This window comes from Eriocheir sinensis, unplaced genomic scaffold, assembly GCF_024679095.1.
Source record: "Eriocheir sinensis breed Jianghai 21 unplaced genomic scaffold, ASM2467909v1 Scaffold721, whole genome shotgun sequence".
NCBI classification, from domain to species: Eukaryota; Metazoa; Arthropoda; class Malacostraca; order Decapoda; family Varunidae; genus Eriocheir; species Eriocheir sinensis.
The window spans coordinates 81,476-97,500 of record NW_026112078.1 but is presented as its reverse complement, the minus strand read 5'-3'; the positions used below and the strand labels follow the sequence as shown (position 1 = coordinate 97,500).

Sequence of the window (16,025 nt, the reverse complement as noted above, 5' to 3'; positions counted from 1 at the left end):
GCGCGGCAAGCAATGACACACGCCAACACTTTCCGCTACAGAATCGGTGCTCAGAATTCTTTAGTCTGGGGGTGAAACGGAACAAATAGGAGAACAGATTGTGAGGGAAACAGAACACGTGGAAGAACAGGCCATAAGGGAAGCCATCACACAAGGCTACACACACACACACACACACACACACACATGCATAAATACATACATGCACATCATGAGAAAATATTATGAGGCAAGATATCACAAGACAACACACACACACACACGGCCCGGTAGCTCAGGGGTTGAGCGTCTGGCTCACAACCAGAAGGACCGGGGTTCGATTCCCCAGCCGGGCGAAAATAAGTTGGGTTTATCTTCTTTCACGTGTAGCCCCTGTTCACCTAGCAGTGAGTAGGTACGCGACATCAGGCGAGGAGTTGTGACCTCGTTGTCGCGGTGTGTTGTGTGTGAGTGGTCTCAGTCCTACCCAAAGATCGGTACTACGAGCTCTGTGCTCTTCCGTAGAGCAGTGGCTGGCTGTCTTGAGAGAGACCCGCAGCAGACCAAGAGGTGAATTACACACACACACACACACACAAATTTCTTCTTCTCTGTTTTCCTTCCTTTTCTTTCCTTCCTTCTCTCTCTCTCTCTCTCCTCACAACCCCTGCTACTACTACTACTACTACTACTAGCCTTGTGTCCTGGCCCTCCGTGTCGTCTGGCGAGCTGTCATGGATAGATAGACAGACTGACAGACAAGCAAGCCAGGTCCTTTTAACCCCTTCCCAGCGGAGGATCTATATATAGACGTTTTGAAATTGGGACTTTTTGTCGGCGCGTCTATATATAAACGTTTGCTCTCATTTGCCCACATTAGATTGTAGCATGGTCTATATATAGACGATTCCTTACTACTAACAAAATTAATTAAATAAATCGTTATCAGGCATTTCAAACCCCCTACACTTACTGACATTGCCTCTCAAGGACAGTCACCGCTTGTGCTTTGTTGGCGTTGCACATCAGCTAACACTGGGAATTTTTTGCATTTTTTTTCTAGTTTCTTTTATTATTAAAGTCTATCATGTCAAGGTATCAGGGTATCAGGACACCTCTCCTCCCGAAACTGACCTATCTTTCGGCCACCTCTTTGGATTCTTTTAGGAGCAGCAAGTAGCGGGCTTTTTTTATTAATGTTTACTTTTTTTGTGCCCTTGAACTGTCTCCTTTGCTGTAAAAGAGAAAGAGACCTCTTAAGCCGGAAGAAATGACTTCTTTGGCAGCTGAGGATATAGTTGTTGATTTTTTGGATGATTTTGATGATCCTGACTCATGTACTGTCAGTGATTACACTCTAAACCTTCATACAAATATATCAATATACATATAACCAATCTAACTTAAATAACATCTATATATAGATTCAAACGTTTGTTCAGTTTTGCGGCAGAGTCTATATATAGACGTCAATCTGGAATGCCCACTTGCGGGGAATCTATATATACACGTATGGATGAAAATCGACAGCGTCTATACATAGACGATTTTAATAATAATTTTAATAATAATAACAATAATAATAATAATAATAATAACAATAATAATAATAATAATAATAATAATAATAATAATTTTGAGAGATAGATAGAGAGAGAGAGAGAGAGAGAGAGAGAGAGAGAGAGAGAGAGAGAGAGAGAGAGAGAGAGAGAGAGAGAGAGAGAGAGAGAGAGAGAGAGAGAGAGACTCACAATCGCTGTCGCTGCGTCTGGAGGACTCGGAGGCGTACAGGCCCGGAAACTCCTTCTCCACATGAGGGCTTTCAAAATCCATCTCTGCTGCAGTGGTGGTGGTGTTATGGCATGGCTGGATATGGTAGGAGTAGCTCACTGATAGTAGTAGTAGTAGTAGTAGTAGTAGTAGTAGTCCAGCATGTGTTAGCGGCAGTAACCTGGGGGTAAAACAATGTATAAATAAACATATATATAATCTATGTATTACTATATAAGGAAATGCATATAGATAAATGTATAAATATAAACTGTGGTGTCATAGGGATAGTAGTAGTAACCTAACCTTACCTATCATGAATGAGTGAATAGATAATAGATATAGATAATAGGTTAGGTTAGGTCATCGGCCAAAGAAACCTCTTCCCAAGCACACAGACTTATGTACGAGATCACAAACACTCACACTGACCCACACATGTACCTACCCTACACAGCGCAAACAGCCAACGTACTGAGTAACACACACGTCCATAAACACCAAACATATCACACACTAACACTGACGCATACAAGCACTCATACTTTCCACGCACCATGCACCACTGGAACAGCCTCCCTCTACAGACTGCGGTACAATAGACTCATTCAGAAAAGCAATACACACTTGTCACAACACACCAACACTAACAATTACACTTCCTTCACTTCCCTCCCCTGCACACTCGGCTCCCCGGTCCCCCGAACAGCCAACACAAATATGCCTTTCATGCAACTGACAGCTGCCCGCCGCATTATCCAGAATCAGTCCACAAAGCTAACTGGCACTCATGTGTGTTTGAGTGTGTGTTGGGTGTGATTCTGGAGCAAGTCAGTGTATTGGGTGTGATTCTGGAGTAGTTCAGTGTGTGTTGGGTGTGATTCTGGAGTAATTCAGTGTGTGTTGGGTGTGATTCTGGGGCAATTCAGTGTGTGTTGGGTGTGATTCTGGAGCAAGTCAGTGTATTGGGTGTGATTCTGGAGTGTGTTGGGTGTGATTCTGGGGCAATTCAGTGTGTGTTGGGTGTGATTCTGGAGTAATTCAGTGTGTGTTGGGTGTGATTCTGGTGCAATTCGGTGTGTTGGGTGTGATTCTGTAGTAATTTGGTTTGTGTTGATGTGATTTCCTAGCATGGGTATATTAGTGACCCTGGATGCAGTTTGACCCTTCCTCTGCACCTTGAACCTGGAAAACACTCGTGAAAGCCTGATTGACCTCCTTTTTAAGCTTTGGGAATAGGTTATGTGCGGCACCCAGAGCCAAAACAGACACTTCAGGCACTCAGTCATTAATGAAGACTAATGAAACGTGTAATAATTCCTGCGATGGTCAATTAGTAGCTTCAAAATAAGGTCAAACACGAGGTCAACACTCACAGTCCAGCGGCGCCCTCAGACCGGGCATGGCGCCGCAGCTTACAGGTGTGGCACTGCCCTGGCACTGCGAGGGGCAGCACTGTGGGGAGCCTGACCACCTCAAGCCCTGCAGGAGGCCATGGAGGGAGCCTTGGGGCGGGCTGGCGGTCGGGGCTTGGGCTCGGGCGTGGTCTTGGGTGCCGGAAGGTAACGCAACTTTCAGGTGACTCTTCCTATACTTGTTATATACTTGTAGTAACAGAGAACATTAACCGTCCCATCACAAGGCGTTCCATACTCTTGTCTTCCCCTCCAGCTTGGCTTCCCTTGCTTCGTTTTCTAGGACACTTTCAAGGTCGCTGGGTATCCGGGGCTTTAAACCTGGGGACATGGTGGCTAGACGAGGCCTTTTAAACATTTAAACATGGCGCAGGGGGCGGGGGAGGAGGGGGAGGAGGAGGTGGAGGAAACTTTAGAGGGGACGATGACGGGGAGGAGGAGGAGAAGGAAGAGGAGGATACGTGTGTGTGTGTGTGTGTGTGTGTGTGTGTGTGTGTGTGTGTGTGTGTGTTTGAGTGTGTGTGTGTGTGTGTGTTTGTGTGTTTAGGAGAGCGGAGACAAGCAGTAAGGGAGAGAGAGAATGCTTTAGACCGATGCACAATGTCTTCAATAAGTACGTAACAGAGAGAGAGAGAGAGAGAGAGAGAGAGAGAGAGAGAGAGAGGAACTTTATTTCTATTGTTACAATGGTTATTCTTTTCCATGAGACTTACGCTTACGAGAACATTAAAATGAAGTTAATACACAAAAGAAAATACCTATATCAAAATTGAGTTAGACAACATTCGTGAGTTATAAGGTAAAAAGTATTAAACATACAAAGCTAAAACGTTATCATGATAAAAGGTTAAAGTAAAGTGTTAAGATCAGAGTATGATGTAGTCAGACAATATAACACAAAATGCTTAAATATGGTGAGGCAATCGGAGTAAAAAAAAATCATAAGTGGGCTACAATTATATGACTGTCCAGGGAGGGGGATTCCAACCCTGGCCGGCAGATTCATAGGTAGGCATGATAACCACTACACCACGGAGCCATAAGAATTAGCCACACTATACCAGGACAAATAATTCTTAGTGTGTGTGTGCCCTGGTAAGATTCAAATGTGCTGCCCTGGTAGTGAGTAAGTGTATGGGGTTTGGTGAGTAAGTTTATGGGCACAAGTAAGTTATGGGCATTGGTGAGTAAGTTTTGGGGGCAGGTGAATAAGTTCATGGGCTCAGGTGAATAAGTTTATGGGCATTGGTGAGTAAGTTTTGGGGGCAGGTGAATAAGTTCATGGGCTCAGGTGAATAAGTTTATGGGCATTGGTGAGTAAGTTTATGGGCACAAGTGAGTAAGTTATGGACATAGGTGAGTAAGTTTTGGGGGCAAGGTGAGTAAGTTTATTTGCACAAGTGAGCAAGTTATGGGGGAGAGAGAGAGAGAGAGAGAGAGAGAGAGAGAGAGAGAGAGAGAGAGAGAGAGAGAGAGAGAGAGAGAGAGAGAGAGAGAGAGAGAGAGAGAGAGAGAGAGAGAGAGAGAGAGATCTACAGCAAGGTCTAACAATGGGTACATCCAGCCGCCTGAAAGGAAGGATGGGCATAACCTAACCTTACTCACCACATACCTATGACAAAATTAATTCTTACTCAAATGTTTATGGGGAAAATCATAAGTGGGCAACAATTAAATGACTGTCCAGGGAGGGGATTCAACCTGGCCGGCAGATTCATAGGTAGGCATGCTAACCACTACACCACGGAGCCATAAGAATTAGCCACACTATACCAGGACAAATAATTCTTAGTGTGTGTGTGCCCTGGTAAGATTCAAATGTGCTGGCCTGGTAGTGAGTAAGTGTATGGGGATTGGTGAGTAAGTTTATGGGCACAAGTAAGTTATGGGCATTGGTGAGTAAGTTTTGGGGGCAGGTGAGTAAGTTCATGGGCTCAGGTGAGTAAGTTTATGGGCACAGGTAAGTTTATGGGCATTGGTGAGTAAGTTTTGGGGGCAGGTGAGTAAGTTCATAGGCTCAGGTGAGTAAGTTTTGGGGGCAGGTGAGTAAGTTTATGGGCACAAGTAAGTTTATGGGCATTGGTGAGTAAGTTTTGGGGGCAGGTGAGTAAGTTTATGGGCATTGAGAGTAGTTTTGGGGGCAAGGTGAGTAGGTTATTGGTTAGTTTATGTTGGTTGGAAGTAAATTCATGGGCTCAGGTGAGTAAGTTTATGTGCATTGGTGAGTAAGTTTATGGGCACAAGTGAGTAAGTTATGGACATTGGTGAGGAAGTTTTGGGGGCAAGATGAGTAAGTTTATTGGCATTGGTGAGTAAGTTTATGGGCACAAGTGAGTAAGTTATGGGAGAGAGAGAGAGAGAGAGAGAGAGAGAGAGAGAGAGAGAGAGAGAGAGAGAGAGAGAGAGAGAGAGAGAGAGAGAGAGAGAGAGAGAGAGAGAGAGAGAGAGATCTATACAGCAATGTCTAACAATAGGTACATCCAGCCCGCCTGAAAGGAAGGATGAACATAACCTAACCTTACTCACCTACATACCTATGACAAAATTAATTCTTACTCAAATGTTTTTGGGGAAAATTCATAAGTGGGCAACAATTAAATGACTGTCCAGGGAGGGGGATTCCAACCCTGGCCGGCAGATTCATAGGTAGGCATGCTAACCACTACACCACGGAGCCATAAGAATTAGCCACACTATACCAGGACAAATAATTCTTAGTGTGTGTGTGCCCTGGTAAGATTCAAATGTGCAGCCCTGGTAGTGAGTAAGTGTATGGGGATTGGTGAGTAAGTTTATGGGCACAAGTAAGTTATGGGCATTGGTGAGTAAGTTTTGGGGGCAGGTGAGTAAGTTCATGGGCTCAGGTGAGTAAGTTTATGGGCATTGGTGAGTAAGTTTTGGGGGAAAGGTGAATAAGTTTATGGCACAAGTTAGTTTATGGGCATTGGTGAGTAAATTCATGGGCTCAGGTGAGTAAGTTTATGGGCATTGGTGAGTAAGTTTATGGGCACAAGTGAGTAAGTTATGGACATTGGTGAGTAAGACTTTTGGGGCAAGGTGAGTAAGTTTATGGGCATTGGTGAGTAAGTTTATGGGCACAAGTGAGTAAGTTATGGGAGAGAGAGAGAGAGAGAGAGAGAGAGAGAGAGAGAGAGAGAGAGAGAGAGAGAGAGAGAGAGAGAGAGAGAGAGAGAGAGAGAGAGAGAGAGAGAGAGAGAATCAGAAACTTTATTTCCATTTATACAATGGTTATTCTTTACTGGCTTAAAACTATTGAACACGGTATATGGAGTGCGATAAAATATACAGATAATCCCTAAAATATAACTAGTATATAATTGGTGCTAAAGATAAAGTGTGGACTAATATCTAGGACATCATGCAGAACATTATATGATAAAATGTAATAAGAGTATTCAGTCTGATTAGTTTCCTGAGCTATCTTATGAGAGGTGTTTCTTCAGATTGACCTTAAAGGTATGCAGACTGTGACAATTCTTTGCCTTTGTGGGGAGGTTATTCCATAGTTTTGGCCCTCTGACTGTGATAGATCGGGACCCAATGTCACTGTGTGTTTTGGGTACACAGAGGAGATTTTGTTGTCTTGTGTTTATGTCAACTATTTGTCCTACTTGTGGAAAAGAGAATAGCCATTCAGGAAAATGCTTCTTCAGTGCTTTGAATACTATGATGCACTGTTCAAAAATGCACTTCTGTGTAATATTTGGCCACTGTAGTTCTTTTAAGAGTGGGCTGACATGGTCAAACTTTCTGTAGCTTCTGAACTCTATTCAGCTGTGTGATATTTGTGGTGCCCCAAACAGTCATCCCATAGTTAAGGTGACTTAACGCAAGTGTCTGAACCACTATTAGCCTGGCTTCTCTGCTGAGCATGTCTTGGAAACGACTGATGTACATAAGCATGCCAGACACCTTTTTACTGATTTCTGTCACGTGCATATCAAACAACATGTTACTGTCGAAATGTAGCCCCAAGTTTTTGACATTTTGACAAGGTTTTACTAAGGCACCCCCTACTTTGATAGTGGTGTTATCCGGTATTCGTGACATCAGAGCTCTTGTGCCTAGAAATATACATTGAGTTTTTTTGGAGTTCAGCAAGAGACCGTTCCTGTTAAAATAGTTTTTAATTTTTCCTAATGTCTGTTCTGTTCTAAGAATTAGTTCAGGTAGATTTTCAGTATTACCAGTATGAATGAATTGTGTGTCGTCAGCATATTGAATAACAAAACGTTCTTTAATTTCTTGTGGCGGGTCATTTACGAAGACGTTAAATAGCAGAGGGCCGAGAATAGATCCTTGCGGGACTCCAAAAGGCCCTTCTAGTGTAGAGGACAAATTTCCCCCGATTCGCACAGACTGAGTCCTGTTACACAAATAATCTTTAAACCAAAATATATCTATTCCTAATTTGTTACATTTTCTAAGCAGAATGTTATGGCTGACACTGTCAAAAGCTTTAGATAGGTCGCAAAGAGTTCAAAGACATATTTCTCTTTTGTCCGTGGTGTCATAAATCTTTTTGGAAACTTGTAAGAGTGCCGTCTCAGTAGATAAGTTTGGTCTGAAGCCATGTTGAGTACTGCTAAAGAGGCAATGCCGTTCCATAAATTGGGCCAATTGAGTTGCGACTATCTTTTCTAATATTTTCCATACAACTGGGAGCAAGGAAATTGGCCTGTAGTTACCTACTTCTTCTGGATTTCCTTTCTTAAATATTGGTGTGGCAATAGCATGTTTCCAGGCATTATACCTGTTGTAATAGATGTATTTATGATGCATGTGATATATGGTAGAATTGCTGGCAGAGCGTCTTTGATGAATCTCAGGGAAATATCGTCAGATCCATATGAGTTGGATTCCTTGAGGTGCTTCATAGTGAGAGTGATTGTGTCAGTATCGGTGGGCTGGGGTGGAAAGGTGTAACGACTGTTATTGTTTTCAGGGTTTTCAGGGTGAGTTTTCGTGATTGTTTCTTACAGTGTTTTGAGATTCCTCGAAAGCTTTTTTTCCAACATTAGCAAAGAAATTATTGAAGTCTTCGACATTGCATTCCTGATATACTTTATTAGCTTGTTTCTTTGTATTAGGAACTATTTCTCTCAAGATTTTCCACACGGCTGTTGTGTTACCTCTGGACGTGTTAAGTCTATCTTTATAATAGTCCTTCCTGGCAGTACCCATCATGGCTTTGACTTTTTTCTTTAGGACTTTATATTCTTGTTGTAGGCTTATGTCATATCTATCGTGTTTTAGAGCTTTCTGTCTGGTGTTCCTTTCTTGCATGACGTGGTGAAGTTCTTCAGTTAACCATGGAGGTCCTCTGAACTCTTTGGTCACCATCGGGGCACAAAGGTCAAGACATGAGCAGAAAATGTTAGTAAATAAACTTGTCTGTACGTTAACATCATCAGTATTAAATATTTGGCTCAAGTTGATCGTCTCTTTGTAAAGTGCATTACAAAATACGATTGGGGAGTAATTTCAGACTTCGCTTTTTGTTACAACAGTTGGTTGGTGGCACTGGAGGCAGTGTACATTTGTAGTGACAGAAATTAGGTCATGGTCTGCAATGGAGCATGGATGAACATCAGAGGTTATAACTGTATCTGGCCTGTTAGTGACAATAACATCAAGGAGCGTTGCAGTGTTAGCCGTAACTCTCGTGGGATTTTGAATAAGCTGAGAAAATTTGGCATTAGTAATGATATTCCCGAGTTTACTTGAGGTACATAAATAATCATCGTTGAGGTCGCCGAGCAAAAAGAACGTTTTCTTTCGAAGACGTACTAATCTAAGAATATCCTGAATATAATCAAATGATTCTTGTGTTGCTTTAGGGTGGCGGTATAGACATCCTACGATGATAGATGGCATTTTTCGGTGTTGTGTGGTGACCCAGACATCCTCAATACCTGGTGGCCTGCTACCAGGGTGTGTGGGGAGAAGAGTAACACTCAGGCAGTCCTTAACATAAATACAAACTCCACCACCCCGTCCAGTGTCACACCGGTAAACTTTATATTGTGGAAGATAAATAAGCTGGTCTGGAGTACGATGAAGGAGCCACGTCTCACTGACACAAAGGACGTCTATATGTCTATCTTTCACTAATAATTCAACCTCCACTTTGTTTCCTAGAAGGCTCTGTGCATTAATGTGTTCTATTGTCAGATAATCGTTTTCATTGTGGCCTTTCACTGTATTACTACTGGCGTTTTCTTCTTTGCCGGACTCCTAGAGGTGGAGAGAGAGATCGCAGAGAGAGAGAGATGAGGAGAGAGGTGGAGAGAGAGATGAGGAGAGAGGTGGAGGAGAGAGATGAGGGAGAGAGAGGTGGAGAGAGAGAGATGAGGAGAGAGGTGGAGAGAGATGAGGAGAGAGGTGGAGAGAGAGGCTGGAGAGAGATGTGGCGAGAGGTGGAGAGAGAGATGAAGAGAGAGATGAGGAGAGAGGTGGAGAGAGAGATGAGGAGAGAGGTGGAGAGAGAGATGAGGAGAGAGGTGGAAGAGAAGAGAGAGATGAGGAGAGAGGTGGAGAGAGAGAGATGAGGAGAGAGGTGGAGAGAGAGATGAGGAGAGAGGTGGAGAGAGAGATGAGGAGAGGTGGAGAGAGAGATGAGGAGAGAGGTGGAGAGAGATGAGGAGAGAGGTGGAGAGAGAGATGGAGAGAGGTGGAGAGAGAGATGAGGAGAGAGGTGGAGAGAGAGATGAGGAGAGAGAGAGAGAGAGAGAGAGAGAGAGAGAGAGAGAGAGAGAGAGGTGGAGAGAGAGAGATGAGGAGAGAGGTGGAGAGAGAGGTGAGGAGAGAGGTGGAGAGAGAGATGAGGAGAGAGGTGGAGAGAGAGAGATGAGGAGAGAGGTGGAGAGAGAGATGAGGAGAGAGGTGGAGAGAGAGATGAGGAGAGAGGTGGAGAGAGAGATGAGGAGAGAGAGAGATGAGGAGAGAGGTGGAGAGAGAGATGAGGAGAGAGGTGGAGAGAGAGATGAGGAGAGAGGTGGAGAGAGAGCTGAGGAGAGAGGGGGAGAGAGAGAGAGAGAGATGAGGAGAGAGAGGTGGAGAGAGAGATGAGAGAGTGGTGGAGAGAGTGTTGTGGAGAGAGATGAGGAGAGAGGTGGAGAGAGAGATGAGGAGAGATGTGGAGAGAGAGATGAGGAGAGAGGTGGAGAGAGAGAGATGAGGAGAGAGGTGGAGAGAGAGAGATGAGGAGAGAGGTGGAGAGAGATGAGGAGAAAGGTGGAGAGAGAGATGAGGAGAAAGGTGGAGAGAGAGATGAGGAGAGAGATGAGGAGAGAGGTGGAGAGAGAGATGAGGAGAGAGGTGGAGAGAGATGAGGAGAGAGGTGGAGAGAGAGATGAGGAGAGAGGTGGAGAGAGAGAGAGGAGGAGAGAGGTGGAGAGAGAGATGAGGAGAGAGGTGGAGAGAGAGAGATGAGGAGAGAGGTGGAGAGAGAGAGAGAGGTGGGAGAGGGGAGAGAGGTGGAGAGAGAGGAGAGAGATGAGGAGAGAGGTGGTGAGAGAGATGAGGTGAGAGAGATGAGGAGAGAGGTGGAGAGAGAGATGAGGAGAGAGGTGGAGAGAGATGAGGAGAGAGGTGGAGAGAGAGATGAGGAGAGAGGTGGAGAGAGAGAGAGAGATGAGGAGAGGTGGAGAGAGAGATGAGGGAGAGAGGTGGAGAGAGAGATGAGGAGGAGAGAGAGATGAGGAGAGAGGTTGTGTGAGAGAGAGATGAGGAGAGAGGTGGAGAGGGAGAGAGATGAGGAGGTGGAGAGAGAGGTGAGGAGAGAGCGGTCGAGAGAGATGACGAGATAGGTGGAGAGAGAGATGAGGGAGAGAGGTGGAGAGAGAGAGATGAGGGAGAGAGAGGTGGAGAGAGAGATGAGGAGAGAGGAGAGAGAGAGATGAGAGAGAGGTGGAGAGATGAGGAGAGAGGTGGAGAGAGAGATGAGGAGAGAGGTTGAGAGAGATGAGGAGAGAGGTGGAGAGAGAGATGAGATGAGAGGTGGAGAGAGAGATGAGGAGAGAGGTGGAGAGAGAATGAGAGAGAGAGAGAGAGAGAGATGAGGAGAGAGGTGGAGAGAGAGATGAGGAGAGAGGTGGAGAGAGAGATATGAGGAGAGGTGGAGAGAGAGATGAGGAGAGAGAAGAGAGAGAGATGAGGAGAGAGGTGGAGAGAGAGATGAGGAGAGAGGTGGAGAGAGAGATGAGGAGAGAGGTGGAGAGAGAGATGAGGAGAGAGGTGGAGAGAGAGATGAGGAGAGAGGTGGAGAGAGAGATGAGGAGAGAGGTGGAGAGAGAGATGAGGAGAGAGGTGGAGAGAGAGAGATGAGGAGAGAGGTGGAGAGAGAGATGAGGAGAGAGGTGGAGAGAGAGATGAGGAGAGAGGTGGAGAGAGAGTGAGAGAGGTTGAGAGAGAGAGATGATGAGAGAGGTGGAGAGAGAGATGAGGAGAGAGGTGGAGAGAGAGAGAGATGAGGAGAGAGGTGGAGAGAGAGATGAGGAGAGAGGTGGAGAGAGATGAGGAGAGAGGTGGAGAGAGAGATGAGGAGAGAGGTGGAGAGAGAGATGAGGAGAGAGGTGGAGAGAGAGGTGAGGAGAGAGGTGGAGAGAGAGATGAGGAGAGAGGTGGAGAGAGAGATGAGGAGAGAGGTGGAGAGATGAGAGAGAGGTGGCGCGAGATGAGGAGACAGGTGGAGAGAGAGATGAGGAGAGAGAGGGATAGAGAGAGTGCGAGAGAGAGATGAGGAGAGAGGTGGAGAGAGAGATGAGGAGAGAGGTGGAGAGAGAGATGAGGAGAGAGGTGAGAGAGATGAGGAGAGAGGTGGAGAGAGAGATGAGGAGAGAGGTGGAGAGAGAGATGAGAGGTGGAGAGAGAGATGAGGAGAGAGGTGGAGAGAGAGATGAGGAGAAAGGTGGAGAGAGAGATGAGGAGAGAGGTGGAGAGAGAGAGGGAGGTCGAGAGAGATGAGAGAGGTGGAGAGAGATGAGGAGAGAGGTGGAGAGAGATGAGGAGAGAGGTGGAGAGAGAGATGAGGAGAGAGGTGGAGAGAGAGAGAGATGAGGAGAGAGGTGGAGAGGGAGAGATGAGGAGAGAGGTGGAGAGATGAGGAGAGAGGTGGAGAGAGAGATGAGGAGAGAGGTGGAGAGAGAGGTGGAGAGAGAGATGAGGAGAGAGGTGGAGAGAGAGATGAGGAGAGAGGTGGAGAGAGAGAGATGAGGAGAGAGGTGGAGAGAGAGATGAGGAGAGAGGGTGAGAGAGAGATGAGGAGAGAGATGAGGAGAGAGGTGGAGAGAGAGATGAGGAGAGAGGTGGAGAGAGATGAGGAGAGAGGTGGAGAGAGAGATGAGGAGAGAGGTGGAGAGAGAGATGAGGAGAGAGGTGGAGAGAGAGATGAGGAGAGAGGTGGAGAGAGAGATGAGGAGAGAGGTGGAGAGAGAGGTGAGGAGAGAGGTGGAGAGAGAGATGAGGAGAGAGGTGGAGAGAGATGAGGAGAGAGCTGGAGAGAGAGATGAGGAGAGAGGGGGAGAGAGAGAGATGAGGAGAGAGGTGGAGAGAGAGATGAGGAGAGAGGTGGAGAGAGAGATGAGAGAGAGGAGGAGAGAGAGGTGGAGAGAGTTGAGGAGAGAGGTGGAGAGATGAGGAGAGAGGTGGAGAGGGAGATGAGGGAGAGGTGGAGAGAGATGAGGAGAGAGGTGGAGAGAGAGATGGGGAGAGAGGTGGAGAGAGAGATGGGAGAGAGAGAGAGAGATGAGAGAGAGGTGGAGAGAGAGAGATGAGAGAGAGGGGAGAGAGAGATGAGGAGAGAGGTGGAGAGATAGATAAAGAGAGAGGGAGAGAGAGAGAGATGAGGAGAGGTGGAGAGAGAGAGATGAGAGAGAGGTGGGAGAGAGAGATGAGGAGAGAGGTGGAGAGAGAGATGAGGAGAGAGGTGGAGAGAGAGATGAGGAGAGAGGTGGAGAGAGAGAGAGATGAGGAGAGAGGTGGAGAGAGATGAGGAGAGAGGTGGAGAGAGATGAGGAGAGAGGTGGAAGAGAAGAGAGAGATGAGGAAAGAGGTGGAGAGAGAGAGATGAGGAGAGGTGGAAGAGAAGAGAGAGATGAGGAGAGAGGTGGAGAGAGAGATGAGGAGAGAGGTGGAGAGAGAGATGAGGAGAGAGGTGGAGAGAGAGATGAGGAGAGAGGTGGAGAGAGAGATGAGGAGAGAGGTGGAGAGAGAGAGAGATGAGGAGAGGTAGAGAGAGAGATGAGGAGAGGGAGAGAGAGAGTTGTTGAGAGTTGTGGAGAGAGATGAGGAGAGAGGTGGAGAGAGAGATGAGGAGAGAGGTGGAGAGAGAGATGAGGAGAGAGGTGGAGAGAGAGAGAGAGATGAGGAGAGGTGGAGAGAGAGATGAGGAGAGAGGTGGAGAGAGAGATGAGGAGAGAGGTGGAGAGAGAGATGAGGAGAGAGAGAGATGAGGAGAGAGGTGGAGAGAGATGAGGAGAGAGGTGGAGAGAGAGATGAGAGAGGTGGAGAGAGAGAGATGAGAGAGGTGAGAGAGAGATGAGGATAGAGGTGGAGAGAGAGAGGGATGAGAGAGAGGTGGAGAGAGATGAGGAGAGAGGTGGAGAGAGAGTGTCGTAGAGTGGTGGAGAGAGAGAGATGAGGAGAGAGGTGGAGAGAGAGAGAGAGAGAGAGAGAGAGAGAGAGAGTGGGGGAGAGAGAGATGAGGAGAGAGGTGGAGAGAGAGAGATGAGGAGAGAGGTGGAGAGAGAGATGAGGAGAGAGGTGGAGAGAGAGAGAGAGAGATGAGGAGAGAGGTGGAGAGAGAGATGAGGAGAGAGGGGGAGAGAGAGATGAGGAGAGAGGTGGAGAGAGAGATGGAGAGAGGTGGAGAGAGAGATGAGGAGAGAGGAGAGAGATGAGGAGAGAGGTGGAGAGAGGAGAGAGAGGTGGAGAGAGAGAGAGAGGTGGAGAGAGAGATGAGGAGAGAGGTGGAGAGAGAGAGAGATGAGGAGAGAGGTGGAGAGAGAGATGAGGAGAGAGGTGGAGAGAGAGATGAGGAGAGAGGTTGAGAGAGAGAGAGAGAGAGAGAGAGAGAGAGAGAGAGAGAGAGAGAGAGAGAGAGGTGGAGAGAGAGATGAGGAGAGAGAGAGATGAGGAGAGAGGTGGAGAGAGAGATGAGGAGAGAGGTGGAGAGAGAGATGAGGAGAGAGGTGGAGAGAGAGATGAGGAGAGAGGTGGAGAGAGAGGAGGTGGAGAGAGAGATGAGGAGAGAGGTGGAGAGAGAGATGAGGAGAGAGGTGGAGAGAGAGATGAGGAGAGAGGTGGAGAGAGAGATGAGGAGAGAGGTGGAGAGAGAGAGGAGAGAGTTGGTGAGAGAGATGAGGAGAGAGGTGGAGAGAGAGATGAGGAGAGAGAGAGAGAGAGATGAGGAGAGAGGTGGAGAGAGAGATGAGGAGAGAGGTGGAGAGAGAGATGAGAGAGAGGGAGAGAGAGGAGGAGAGAGGTGGAGAGAGAGAGGAGGAGGTAGAGGGAGAGAGAGATGAGGAGAGAGGTGGAGAGAGAGATGAGGAGAGAGGTGGAGAGAGAGATGAGGGAGAGAGGTGGAGAGAGAGATGAGGAGAGAGGTGGAGAGAGAGATGAGGAGAGAGGTGGATTGAGAGTTGAGGAGAGAGGTGGAGAGAGATGAGGGAGGTGGGAGAGAGAGATGAGGAGAGAGGTGGAGAGAGATTAGTAGAGAGAGAGAGAGAGATGAGGGAGAGAGGTGGAGAGAGAGAGATGAGGAGAGAGGTGGAGAGAGAGAGATGAGAGAGGTGGAGAGAGATGAGGGAGAGAGGTGGAGAGAGAGGAGGAGAGGTGGAGAGAGAGTGATGAGGAGAGAGGTGGAGAGAGAGATGAGGAGAGAGAGAGTGAGAGAGTGATGAGGAGGTGGAGAGAGAGATGAGGAGAGAGGTGGAGAGAGAGATGAGGAGGTGGAGAGAGAGATGAGGAGAGAGGTGGAGAGAGAGATGAGGAGAGAGGGGGAGAGAGAGAGAGGAGGAGAGAGGGGGAGAGAGAGAGATGATGAGAGCGGTGGAGAGAGAGATGAGGAGAGAGGGAGAGAGATGAGAGAGAGGTGGAGAGAGAGATGAGGAGAGAGGTGGAGAGAGATGAGGAGAGAGGAGAGAGGTGGAGAGAGAGAGAGGTGGAAGAGAAGAGAGAGAGATGAATAGAGAGGTGGAGAGAGAGATGAGGAGAGAGGTGGAGAGAGAGATGAGGAGAGAGGTGGAGAGAGAGAGATGAGGAGAGAGAGGTGGAGAGAGATGAGGAGAGAGGTGGAGAGAGAGATGAGGAGAGGTGGAGAGATGAGGAGAGAGGTGGGAGAGAGAGATGAGGAGAGAGGTGGAAGAGAGAGAGAGGGGAGAGGTGGAGAGAGATGAGGAGAGAGGTGGAGAGAGAGATGAGGAGAGAGGTGGAGAGAGAGATGAGGAGAGAGGGGGAGAGAGAGAGGAGAGAGGTGGAAGAGAGAGAGGAGAGAGGTTGAGAGAGAGATGTTGAGAGAGGTGGAGAGAGATGAGGAGAGAGGTGGAGAGAGATGAGGAGAGAGGTGGAGAGAGATGAGGAGAGAGGTGAAGAGAGAGATGAGGAGAGAGGTGGAGAGAGAGATGAGGAGAGGTGGAGAGAGAGATGAGGAGAGAGGTGGAGAGAGAGATGAGGAGAGAGGTGGAGAGAGAGATGAGGAGAGAGGTGGAGAGATGAGGAGAAAGGTGGAGAGAGAGATGAGGAGAGGTGGAATACACACACACACACACACACACACACACACACACACAATACACACACACATAATAATAATAATAATAATAATAATAACAATAATAA

General features: G+C 47.2%; 2 long non-coding RNA genes across 3 annotated transcripts in view; one reads left to right on the top strand and one right to left on the bottom strand.

Moving 5' to 3' along the window:
* The window catches only part of LOC126994104 (uncharacterized), a 3,935-nt gene extending 604 nt beyond the window's left edge, over positions 1–3,331 (bottom strand). The window contains exons 1-3 of one of the 2 annotated variants that reach the window (XR_007748799.1): positions 3,126–3,331; positions 1,731–1,930; positions 1–65 (exon numbers count right to left, since the gene is read on the bottom strand). The exon at positions 1–65 is cut by the window's left edge and continues 33 nt beyond it. This is a non-coding gene — a long non-coding RNA (uncharacterized LOC126994104). The remainder of the gene's footprint in view (positions 66–1,730; positions 1,931–3,125) is intronic. The other variant, XR_007748800.1, reaches the window with a different exon arrangement.
* Positions 3,332–3,798: 467 nt separating this feature from the next.
* LOC126994109 (uncharacterized) lies at positions 3,799–6,390 on the top strand. The gene is made up of 2 exons (XR_007748806.1): positions 3,799–4,172; positions 5,811–6,390. It is a non-coding gene; the product is annotated as an uncharacterized LOC126994109 (long non-coding RNA).
* Positions 6,391–16,025: the final 9,635 nt, after the last annotated feature.